This window comes from Helianthus annuus, chromosome 17, assembly GCF_002127325.2.
Source record: "Helianthus annuus cultivar XRQ/B chromosome 17, HanXRQr2.0-SUNRISE, whole genome shotgun sequence".
Taxonomy (NCBI): Eukaryota; Viridiplantae; Streptophyta; class Magnoliopsida; order Asterales; family Asteraceae; genus Helianthus; species Helianthus annuus.
The window spans coordinates 43660122-43673506 of record NC_035449.2 but is presented as its reverse complement, the minus strand read 5'-3'; positions in this window follow the sequence as shown (position 1 = coordinate 43673506).

Below are 13385 nucleotides of genomic sequence, written 5' to 3'. Positions count from 1 at the left end.
AAAGGGAATCGAGATCGGAGAGAGCTCTAAACAACCTGAGGAGATCACATTTCAAGACGAGATAGACCGTCTACTGTCAAATTGTGATATCATAGAACCTGTTAACAATAATCTCTACTCTTACCCTGCCACAACCCAACTCCCAATAAACCTAGAACCAGCTATTCCAGACCCACTAATCCACACACGACCTTTAGGCCAAATGGAAGAATGGTGGACAAATGACTGACAATTCCAAAATATGATCAATAGTCCTTATTCCTTCCTCCCGCAGTTTGATCCAGAACCTATCCCCAATCCGCCAATGAGCTATGAAAACTTAGCCGAACTTCGACAGTTTGGTGAAGAACTGATAGGAACAGGGAATAGGATCCGGGAAATGGGGGAACAAATCTCCGGGAAGTACGACGAGAGGGAGCGTCGCTACTGAAACTGCCAGTGGACTAAAAGATAGGGGGTTGGAAAGTATGTCTGTACAGTTGTTAGGATCTGAGGCTGTCTGTGATTGTGTTTGTTTGCATAAAACGAATAAGTGCAGCGGAAATGAGTAGCAAACTTTGTAAACACAAGCAAAGGAAAGTGTAGATTGATAAATAATTGCTTTTCATTGAGTCAAAAGATTTACATAAAAGCAAAAGATTACAGTGCTAGCTTACAATCTAAACTCCCCCTCAGCCTGATATACCAGAGTTGGTTGCACAAGATGAAAGGATGAATTGAGGAGAAAAACTCACTCAAAACGATCAAGTGTAACAGTACAGAGTACTGTCATACTTATAGGCAAACCAAACTACTGATATGCTTCAGCTGACGTCACTATGATAGTGACATCTAACGACCTAACAAACTATAAATATTGTTCTATACAAACTACTGTTATGTAACATCTGATAATCACTAAAGTACAAAACATAAGGAAACTACTGCTTCACGTTCCACTGTTGTAGCCTTAGCACAGATGTTGAGTCTTCAGTGCTTTCTTCAAAGGTGATCAGTCTTTGAGAGGGCAGTGCTTGAGTCTTCAGCAGTACTTGGATACAGCAGTAGATAGAGCAACAGAGTTTGTCTTCAGCAGTTGTTAGATAATCATCAGAGTTTGGTTTATCAGTTGTTGTAGTTGAGCAGCACTTAATCATCCATCAGCTGTTAGATAACCACTATCAAGGGGAGAGATTAGAGTAAACTGCTGCTTATTAAGTGTCCACTGATGGGATCCGGTTTTGGCTTTACATTATCTGTTCCTCTGTTAGGGTTCAATCCCAACAATATCCCCTTGGAACAGATAATGCCAAAACCCTTCCTTATTCAGGACCTTTATTACTCATCAAGAGTGCCTTAGCTTTTTCTTTGAATTCAGCTTCAAATTCTTTGGCACTCTGGTCATCTTCATCCCTGCACAGTGAGAGCTCAAGGAGATCCTGCAAATCTTTAACACTAAGTCCTAGTGCTTCTTTCCTTGATATATGCTTCACCTCACCATTGGCTCTGACCAGGGTCAATACGTGGGTCTTTTGATCAGACATCCACTTTAGTATTTTAAAGCCTAATGGGTTTCTTGGGAGAGATTTATCTTCTGATGAGTTGAGGGATAATGGCCTTGAAAACATCTGCAGACTTTTAGACATTCTATTGAAAGCTTCTTCAATGACTCTGTCTGCTGCAGCTATATCATCTGCAGTTTCTTGTTCACTAAGCTCTTGTCTTTCAACTTCTGTCTTGTCTTTTGCAGTGTCTGGAGATGCAGGTTTGTTGAGTACCTTCTTAAAAAGGTTTTGAAGCCTTGATGAGCTGTCTTTATTTAGACCCATTTTTGAGATGGTGTCCTTGAGATACTCAGCTTCCTTTTCTAAGACCTCTTCTTCAGTCAGCTGTTTGCCTTCATCTTGTTTTGACCCAAGTGTAGGACTGTCTGTTGATTTTAGCATTGTCTTGAGGTTTTCAATTTTCTGTTCAAGCTTCATCATCTGTTCTCTTTTCTTTGAAGCATCTGAAGCAGTTTTCTTCTTTTTCTTTAGCCTCTCATAGGCTTCATCAGTTTGCTGCCTAGACCATTTTGATATGGCTTTAGTAGTGTCCATCTTAGCATCCACTAACTCCTTTTTCTTTACTTTATATTCAGCAGTGAGATCAGCAATGAGTCTTTTGTACTTACTCCAGTTTGGAGCAGTTTTCTTCTTTGAAGGATCATTTTTGACTCTTTGGATCCTTTCAGCCTCATGCTTCAAAGCTACTAAAGGCCATTCTTTAAACTGAGATTCTTCAGCAGAATAGAACTTTTCTTTCATGATGAAGGCTAGAAGTTGTTCTCTCAATCTCTTCTTTTGATCAGCCTTTTCCTTTTCTAGCTCTTGGGCAAATTCTTCTATCTGCTTTACCTTTGCAAGGTAGAACTCCAGTCTTTTAGCAATGCCTATTTCGCTTAGACTTTCCTTTTCACTGTCAACCTTGGCTTTTACTTTAGCTTGCCTTGCCTTTATTTTGAGATAATCATCCATATCCTCTGGTGGCATGTAGCCTATGAGGGAGGAGAATCTTCTTTTTGAAGGATCTTCTTCTGTATAGAATTGCCTCATCTCATTTTTGAGAGCTTCAATTTCCAGAGGATATTTTGCAGCATTAGGATCATGTGTTCCCTTATTGGCAGGTATTGGCTTCCTTTTTCTACTGAGGAGCTTTGGTTGTGATATAGGAAAGGATAGAGCAGTGGTGGATGGTTGACTAACAACTGTTGAAACAACTGGTGTCTCAACTGCTGTTGTCATTACAACTGCTGATGTGTCAGCAGATGTCTTCTGCTTTTGAGCAGGGGATGGAGGATGTGATGGTGGTGGTGACTCATCATCAAGAATGAGAACCCTTCTCCTTTTTAATGGAGGGGAGGCTGATGATGTTTTGGGTGGATCAGTGGTTTGTGACTGTGACTGACTGACAGTAGTTGAAACAACTGGTGTTTCAACCACTGTTGTCATTACAACAGATGTTGTAACATCTGCTGTCTTCTGCTTTATGGTAGGAGGCAGTGGTGGTGATATGATTGTAGATGATGATAGTGGTGGTTTTTGTGTTATAGACACAGATGATGATGGTGGTGGAGTAGTAGTTGTGGTGGTGTGTGTTGAAACAGTAGTTGTATGTGTTGGAGGTGTGTGTGTTGATGAGATGGCAGCTGTTTGGCTACTGACAACAGTTTTTGTAACTACTGTTGTATCAGCTGTTGAAGTTTTTGAGGATTTGGGTTTCTCAGGTTCAATGTGCATCCCATCATCTATACCTTTCTTTTTCAACCTGATTTTCTCCCCCTTTTTGGCATTATCTGCCAGGGGTGTATCCATGAAGAAAATGGTAGATGGACCTTTCTCACTTTGAGCATTCTATTGTATGCTGGCCTTTATAGCCTTGATGTCTGCTTGAGTCTCTTTGAACCGAGACTCCACCATGTTGGTCAGCATTTGTACTTGATTTGCCTGCTGTTTAGCAGCCAATTGTTGCTGATGTTCAAGCAGTGGTTGGAGAATATTCCATAGCTCATTTACAGCAAATGCTTGTGGAGCAGGTGCTTGAGCAGGAGGAGCAGAAGATTGGGCTATTTGAGCTTCTAACAGCTGCTGCACCATATCTTTTATTTTGGCAACTGAAGATTCTAGATTTTCAACTCTGGCCGTCAATTCGTTGTATCTTGAATCATCACCTGATTTATCAGGATCATCTGAATCCCCACCAGTGGTGGTTGTATCAATGTGTGACTTAGGAGCTGTAGCCCAAAAGTCATCCATTGATGCCCCTTTTTCTTGGTACTGGAGACTTCTTTCTTCGGCACTCGATAATCCTTTGATGTTACCAGCAGTTAAAGATAACTCACTGGTGGTTACCGATGTTGCCATGGAAGAAATTGCCTTCAAGGGAGTCTTAGTTATGTAACAACTGTCCAACTAAAGATCTGTTGATCCATCAGTTGTAGTTGCTGCTCCACTTGAACTACCACCAAGAGTTACTTGTAACTCAGGGGGTGTAACCTCCTCAACTGTTGCTTGGATAACAGAGGTATTAACATCAGACCCAATCACTTGTGGAGGTATGCTCTCAGTAATGGGTGATTGAGAGGAACTGGTTTTTGTCTGTGCAATATCAACTGCATGCAACAGGGGTATTATTAATTGTGGCAATATGATTGGTGAGGGTATGGGTGTAGAAAGAGACATGTCCTTGGGATCAGGAATGTGGAAGATAGATCCGAGTGGACCTAGAGCTTCATATTGTGGTGTCCCTATGCTTACAACTTGATCCTTTTGTGAGGATGCAAGAGGAGTTTGAGGCTGGGTTTGAGATCTTTCTACCAACTGCTGTGAGGAAGTAGCAGTAGTGGTTTCTGGTGACTTTTGTGTTGTCACTGGCAGTTGCTCTGGGATCTCATCTTCCAGAGTTGCCTTTGTTTTGGGTTTGGTGGGTTTTCTGGATGGTTTTCTTTTGGTCTTTTTGGTGGTGGCAGGTGTGGGTTTCAGAGCAGTGGGTGTGCTACTCTGATCACCTGGAGCAGTGGGCTCAGCAGTGGTTTCTTGAGGGTCAGTGGCAGTTTCTAAAATCTGCTCTGCCTCTTTTGTTTTTAATTTTATTGGTGCCATCATTCTTGAAAAAGTTTCTATTGTTAAACAGTTTATTTTGAATGAGACACCTTGTTTGGGCAATTCTGCATCTTTCTCGACAAATTTTTGTTCAAAATAGTAACTTAGAAACCTCGGAAAGCGCAGAAATGCCTTATTATCAACGTTCTTTACCAAATCATCAAATATTTCCTGGGAGTAGTTATAGTTTTCATTGTTCAAAATTGCATACCCCAGGCATTGGATTTTTGTTGGTATCTCATTGAAGGACGTTGTTTTATTTGAAACACACATGAGCAGTGTGTGAAATAAAAATCTGGGTGCAGAAGGGAAGTAACCCTTTTGTAGGGTGTCCCTGTTTGGTTGTTCTGCATAGTCCCTTTTCATGAAATCCTTTACCAACTCGTCTTTTGTAAAAGAGGTTTTTCCATTTAAATCATCGAGTTTAAAGGTTTCAGAGATGGATTTTGGTGAGATTTTTACCTTCTTACCCTGTATCGAGGAGTTGATGGCGGCGATGATGTCTCCTTGTTTTTCAATGGTGGCATTTTTCCAGAACTCTCTCTGGGTATCAAGGTAAATAGGAGCGTCTGCTGTTATCAAAGTTTTGTACTTTGATGCAAAAAGGATGTCAAGGATGGAGTCGAAAGTGTGGTTATCGGTAGGTTTTGTGAGTATACCCACATAGTTGTGTGGAGCTTTGTAGCGGATCTCCGGTGTTTCAGCGGCCATTTGAGTGGCATCTGCTGTTGTGGAGGAAGAAGATGGTTTTGATTTTGATTTCGATTTTGGTTTCGTCATTTTGGATGAAGAAGATCGAAGAGATTTTTGGAGTTATGAGAGGGAAACTACTATGAGAAGAGAACTTGTGGAATTCAATTCAACAGTAAAACCCTGTTTGGATTTAATCAGGGTTTTATTTAGGGAAAAAGTAATTGCTGATGTGGCAGCAGTTATTTTTTATCTGAAGGCTAAAAACTGACCACGTGTCAAACATCTGATGGAATGGTAAATAATGGAGGACAGTTGTTTTGACAACTACTGAGGGAGCAAGTATCAGTAGTTACAACGGTAATAAAATGAAACAGTGGATGTATCAGTGGATGAAACAATGATTTTAAACATCAGTGTTTTTGAAGAACAGAGGTTGACACTTTAGCAGTGGACAGACTTTAGAGAGCAGATGTTAAAGCACAACAGCATTTTAGATACAACAGTGGTAGAATAATGAAGATTTTTTTTTTGTCTCAACAACTGATAGTGCAGCAGTATTTCAACTTTTGACAAAAATGTTAGCATCTGCTTGTTCAGATGTAGAACTTGATTTTGCTTTGTGAAAGCACAATATCTTATCTAACATCTGTTTGAGCATTTGAAATGCTATTCTTAACAAAATACATTTTAGATGTAAATTATCAAGATTAAATTGCCAGCAGTTGTTTACAGGAATTTTTGTTCTAGGTTTTGCCAAGTGTCTATTATTTAGACAATGGTTTAGCATCCTAGATGATGAAGACATTTCTACAAGAGCTGCTCATTTTGTGTCTAATTACCTGAACTAGAGCATGAGTATCTCAGTAGTCTAAGTCAATTTACAATCAATTTATGATCAGTGAAAACCTAACTTGAGCACAACCTGACCTTGGTATGTATGTCATTTCCTTTTGACCAGATTTAAGGATAGTAATTTCACACAAAAATAAGGAAATTACATCGTGACCAGAGATGAGCTTTTACTATTAAAAATGAGTAAAAGAACAAAATATATTTGATAAAGGAATGAAATATATCTGGTTTTTATTTTATAGGAAAACACCTTAACAAAAATCAAAGGAAGTTTTGAGAATAATCAAAAGGATCCGACAATTTTTCCAGTAAATTCATGATCATATCATCCTCAAGTTATTTTGACCATTGTTTGGGTCAATTTCTTGTCAATTGATTGTAAATTCCTTTTAAGCACCATCACTGAAGATGCTATTGTTACCAGAACAATTCCTGTATTGATGAATGCACACAGTTGCACAATGACCACTGATGATCTAATTTGAACCTCAAGAGTGTTTTATGCTTATACTCTTTTGCTTTTGATTTCAAAAGTTTGAGATAGCCACACTTTTAAGATTTGTTCATTTTCCTTATCCCTTTATACCCTGTTTATTCATATGTTCATAAATACTCACTAGGAGATTATATTTTGAACATACTTTGTCCATAATCATTTTGAAGCAATGTTTTGAGAGATCTGACCATGTTTGATCATGTTTTATTTCAAATCTCACATTACTTATGATTAGGACTGATTTGACACCTTATTTTCTCAATGTGTTTTGGACAAAATTGATTTGGTCCTTTTGAAAGTTCTCAACCTGCCTTTGAACACATGAGAAATTTTGACTAAACATCACAAAAATCAACACAACAATTGAAATCAATTTTGAAAACATCGAACGATCCCATAATTTATCAGATATTTTACAGATCTGAAAACTATGAGTGACATATGTATGAAAACGCTTGTTGTGTGAGATTTGTGTGTCATATGACATCTTGGTTGATTTTCAGAGTATTTGAATATTCATTTAACCATGATTCACTCGTTACTCTGTTTTTCAACTGGATACAACCAACCTTAGCATCAATGAATTTTGAGCTGAACTGTTATGTCAAATTGATTGTAAGATCGAATTTGACTGTCCAAGCTCTGATACCAATTGTTAGGATCTGAGGCTGTCTGTGATTGTGTTTGTTTGCATAAAACGAATAAGTGCAGCGGAAATGAGTAGCAAACTTTGTAAACACAAGCAAAGGAAAGTGTAGATTGATAAACAATTGCTTTTCATTGAGTCAAAAGATTTACATAAAAGCAAAAGATTACAGTGCTAGCTTACAATCTAAACTCCCCCTCAGCCTGATTGACCAGAGTTGGTTGCACAAGATGAAAGGATGAATTGAGGAGAAAAACTCACTCAAAACGATCAAGTGTAACAGTACAGAGTACTGTCATACTTATAGGCAAACCAAACTACTGATGTGCTTCAGCTGACGTCACCATGATAGTGACATCTAACGACCTAACAAACTATAAATACTATTCTATACAAACTACTGTCATGTAACATCTGATAATCACTAAAGTACAAAACATAAGGAAACTACTGCTTCACGTTCCACTGTTGTAGCCTTAGCACAGATGTTGAGTCTTCAGTGCTTTCTTCAAAGGTGATCAGTCTTTGAGAGGGCAGTGCGTGAGTCTTCAGCAGTACTTGGATACAGCAGTAGATAGAGCAACAGAGTTTGTCTTCAGCTGTTGTTAGATAATCATCAGAGTTTGGTTTATCAGTTGTTGTAGTTGAGCAGCACTTAATCATCCATCAGCTATTAGATAACCACTGTCAAGGGGAGAGATTAGAGTAAACTGCTGCTTATTAAGTGTCCACTGATGGGATCCGGTTTTGGCTTTACATTATCTGTTCCTCTGTTAGGGTTCAATCCCAACAACAGTAGTAGTAAAATCTAACTCTGTAAAATAGGAAATAAAACATTGTAAGATAAACAGAGTGTATGGAAGCATATATAAGCTATAAAAACAAAATAGAAGTCGAGGCATCGACAATTTTGGGTATAGATATGTGTTGTAAGAATTTATGTGTTTCTGTGTGCTTACTTTGTTATCAATAATTAGATACTAATAATTCATATCAATATTCATTAGCAGATGGAAAACGCTAATAATGAACCAGTTAATGAAGTAAATCAATCTGAGCAAAATCAGGAAAATCAGTATATGACTAGGCAAGATATCGAGAACATTGTTGCTCAAGGGATAGCCAATGCTATTCCAGAAATTATGGCTGCTGCTCAAAAACCTGCCGAACCACAACAATTAGTCCCTAGTAAACGTACTTCAGAAGATAACGGCAGTAACAACATAAATGGAGGCGGCAATCATGATAATCCGGAACCACGACAAGCCCCACTCCCTAAGAAAATGAAAGCTGCAACACCTGGTTGCACTTACAAAGAATTTCTTGCCTGTAAACCAGCAGAATTTGCAGGTAATGAAGGGGCAACTGCAACACTGCGTTGGATAGAGAAAACCGAAGCAGTAATTGCAGTAAGTAAATGTGCTGAAGAAGATCAAGTGATGTATGCGTCAAATCTGTTCAAAGAAGGGGCACTAGAATGGTGGAACACAGTGCTACAAGCAAAAGGAAGAAGGGTGGCCTATGCGATGAATTGGGAAGAATTTAAGAGTCTTGTAGAAAGAAAATTCTATCCTGAATACGAGAAGGAACAAATGGCCAACAAGTTTCCGAGTCATCGTATGATAGGCATAGACTGTCGAGGATATACTTCGACATTCTTCGAATATGCGAGAGTGGTACCTACCCTGGCTTCGCCAGAACCGGTACTTATTTCCCGTTATATTTGGGGATTAATTGGAGAAATCCGTAACATCGTTAAAGCTGCGAGACCACGCATTATTGATGATGCTGTGGAATTAGCAAATACCCTAACAGATGAACTGGTACGCACAAAAGAAGAAGATCGAAAGAAGGAATTGGCTCAAAAAATTAACCAAGGATTTCGTATGGGTAATAATAATAACCGCTTCAAAAGAAAATGAACAGGGAAATCTTCAAACCCGCCATTCTGCAGAAATTGCAAAAGGAAACATTTCGGAAGATGCAATATAACCTGCAATTTTTGCAAATCTGTGGGACATAGTGAAGAAAACTGCAAAAAGAAAACCATAGTCTGCTATAACTATGGAGAAACAGGACATTACAAAACAGAATGTCCTATATTGGTTAAAACCACCGATAATAAAGGCAAACCAGCTGAAGGAACAACCAAGAAGAACGCCCGAGCATTTCAATTGACTACTCAGGAAGCCGAACTGATTCCTGACGTCATCGCCGGTACGTTTTTAATTCACGACGTTTATGCAAAAGTATTATTTAACTCTGGTGCAAACCAAAGTTTTATCAATACTTCATTCTGCCAAGCTCTTAACTTATCCTTAACTACCCTTAGGCAGATCTTTACAGTCGAAACGGCAAATGGAAATTCTGTTAATATAGATAAGGTATTGCAAGAAGAAAAGATAGAACTTCTAGGCCATAAGTTTTCTACAAACCTGTTACCTATGAAATTAGCCGGATTCGATGTAGTGTTAGGAATGGATTGGTTAGTAGCCAACCATGCTCGAATCCTTTGTGATAAAAATTCCGTAGAAATCCGTACTCCCACAGGAGAAGTAATTTTAATTACAGGAGATAAACCACGAAAGCCACTGAAATTCATTTCAGTAATGAAGTTGGCTAATTATTCAAGAAAACAAGAAATGGTGTATATGATTTCGGTAATCATTAACACTAACAGTAAGAAACTCCAGGACATCCCTATAGTCTCAGAATACCCAGACGTCTTTCCAGAAGAATTACCTGGGTTACCACCTGATAGAGAAGTAGAGTTTAGAATTCATCTAATTCCGGGTACTACACCAATAGCCAAGGCACCATATCGATTAGCACCCACCGAAATGCTAGAATTGAAAAAGCAATTAGACGAATTACTAAGCAAAGGATTTATACAACCTAGTTCATCTCCTTGGGGTGCACCAGTGTTGTTTGTGAAAAAGAAAGACGGATCGATGAGAATGTGTATCGATTATAGGGAACTAAATAAGGTTACAATTAAGAATCGGTACCCATTACCTAGGATTGATGATCTTTTCGATCAATTGCAAGGCGCTAGATATTTCTCTAAGATAGACTTGCGCTCCGGATATCATCAATTAAAGGTACAAGAAGAAGACATACCTAAAGCTGCTTTTAGAACTAGGTATGGACATTATGAGTTTACAGTTATGCCCTTTGGACTAACAAATGCCCCAGCAGCATTTATGGACATGATGAATAGAATCTGTAAACCATATTTGGATAAATTTGTAATCGTTTTCATTGACGATATACTCATTTATTCCAAAAGTCAGGAAGAACATTGTAAACACTTGCATGCACTCTTAACTTTGTTAAGAAAGGAAAGGCTTTATGCCAAATTCTCGAAGTGTGAATTCTGGCTGCAGGAAGTACAATTTTTAGGACACATGGTGAATCACGAAGGAATTCACGTAGATCCTGCCAAAATAGAAGCAATCACCAATTGGAAGGTCCCGCAAACAGCTATGGAAGTTAGAAGTTTTCTAGGCTTAGCTGGATACTATAGACGATTTATTAAAGATTTCTCTAAGATAGATGTGCCTTTAACTAAGCTAACTTGTAAAGCAGTTAAGTTTGAATGGGGACATAGACAAGAAGAAGCTTTTAAGATTCTAAAGCACAGATTGACAAATGCTCCAATTTTAGCTTTACCCGAAGGAACAGAAGATTTTGAAATATATTGTGATGCTTCAAAAGTAGGATTTGGATGTGTATTGATGCAACGCAAGAAGGTAATTGCGTATGCCTCTAGGCAGTTGAAGAAGCACGAGGAAAATTACACGACGCACGACCTAGAATTAGGAGCCATAATTTTTGCCCTTAAAATCTGGAGACATTATCTGTATGGAAGTAAGTTTACTATCTATACAGATCATAAAAGTTTAAGGTACATATTTGGGCAAAAAGAGCTAAATATGAGGCAAAGAAGGTGGATAGAAATCCTAAGCGATTACGACTGTGATATTCAATATCACGAAGGAAAAGCGAACGTAGTTGCAGATGCCTTAAGTCGTAAGTATCATGAAAAGCAAAAGCGAGTCCGTGCCCTTAGATTAAATCTACAAATAGATTTAATGAAACAATTGAAGAACATTCAGGAAACAGCAATCAAGGACGATTCTGAAGGAATGAAAGGTTACCTAAAGGAATTAGAGCAAGGAAAGGATGGAATTTGGAGATTCCACAAGAAACGAATTTGGGTACCTAAGCAGGGAGAATTAAGAAATAAGATTTTAGAAGAAGCTCATAAATCTAGGTATACTGTACACCCAGGAAACAATAAGATGTATCAGGATTTAAGAAATAATTTCTGGTGGATAGGAATGAAAAAGGATATAGCTGAATACGTATCTAAGTGTCTTACTTGTTCACAAGTTAAGGCTGAACACCAGAAACCTTCAGGATTACTACAACAGCTAGAAATGCCTATATGGAAATGGGAACTCATAACAATGGATTTTGTTACTAAGTTACCCAAGACCAGAAAAGGTAATGATGCAATTTGGGTAATTGTGGATCGATTAACCAAATCAGCTCATTTTCTACCAATGAAAGAAACCTTTAGCATGGAAAGGCTAGCCAAGTTGTACGTAGATGAAGTAGTATCTTTACATGGAGTCCCACTCTCCATTGTATCGGATAGGGATAGTCGTTTTACTTCCCATTTCTGGACCAGTTTCCAGAAAGCAATGGGAACCCGACTAAATTTGAGTACGGCATATCATCCTCAAACAGACGGACAAAGTGAACGGACAATACAAACCCTGGAAGACATGCTTCGAGCATGTGTAATTGATTTTGGTGGTAATTGGGATAGCCACATACCCTTAATTGAATTCTCCTATAACAATAGTTATCATTCAAGCATCGAAGCTGCTCCATTCGAAGCACTGTATGGACGCAAGTGCAAAACTCCAGTTTGTTGGGCGGAAATAGGAGAAAGTCAATTATCAGGTCCAGAGATTGTACAAGAAACCACAGACAAGATAACTCAAATCAAGGAAAGACTGAAGATGGCTCGAGATCGCCAGAAAAGCTATGCAGACAATCGCCGCAAGCCACTAGAGTTTCAGGTAGGAGATAAAGTACTTTTGAAAGTCTCTCCTTGGAAAGGAGTAGTACGATTTGGTAAGAAAGGAAAACTGAGTCCAAGATACGTAGGACCATTTCCAGTAAAGCAACGAATAGGACCAGTTGCTTATCGGTTACAATTACCAGAAGAGCTAGCTGGAGTACATGATGTGTTTCATGTATCCAACCTCAAGAAATGTTTATCAGACGAATCCCTGGTTGTACCTCTTCAAGATGTAGAGATAAATGAAAAGTTAAAATTCGTAGAGAAACCACTGTAAATAGAAGACAAGAAAGTCAAGTTTCTCAAACACAAACGACTAGTGCTAGTCAAAGTCAAATGGGATTCAAAGAGAGGCCCAGAATACACTTGGGAACTGGAATCAGAAATGAAGCGGAAATACCCTCATCTATTTCAGTGAATCTCGAGGACGAGATTTTTCTTAAGGTAGGGAGGATGTAACAACTCACACTAAAATTAATACTTAGTAGCTTAATCATCTATTAAAGAAACCCTAATTGAGAAACCCAAGCAATTCTGCATAAACCCTAAAATTTTCATAACAATCGGAATCAGGATCAGGGCCCCTAAAACTCAAGGGGGGTAAACTCTAGCTGATAATTATCTTAAAATTCTTGCTGTAGAAGTTAAAATTCGTTTGTTTGTCAACTCATCGAGGCTATCTGGGACACGAAACACCCTAGGCTAGAAAGTAGACCCGTCGCGCCACGCGACGGGTGCCCTTGTTCCTGTCGCGACACGCGAGGGGGGGCATTTTTCAGATATAAATAGGGGATGTTGGCACTTGAAGTTTGCTGTCAATTCGACGTCCAAACTCAATTTCTACGTTGAGTTATCACTGAAACAGTACACAACACACACTAAAGTCGAAACGCTGCCGCAATCAGGGTAATAACTCAATCGCTATTACGATTCAACGTCCGATCGATTGTAACTATCCAACGATTGTTTAAGTGCCGCTCAAAC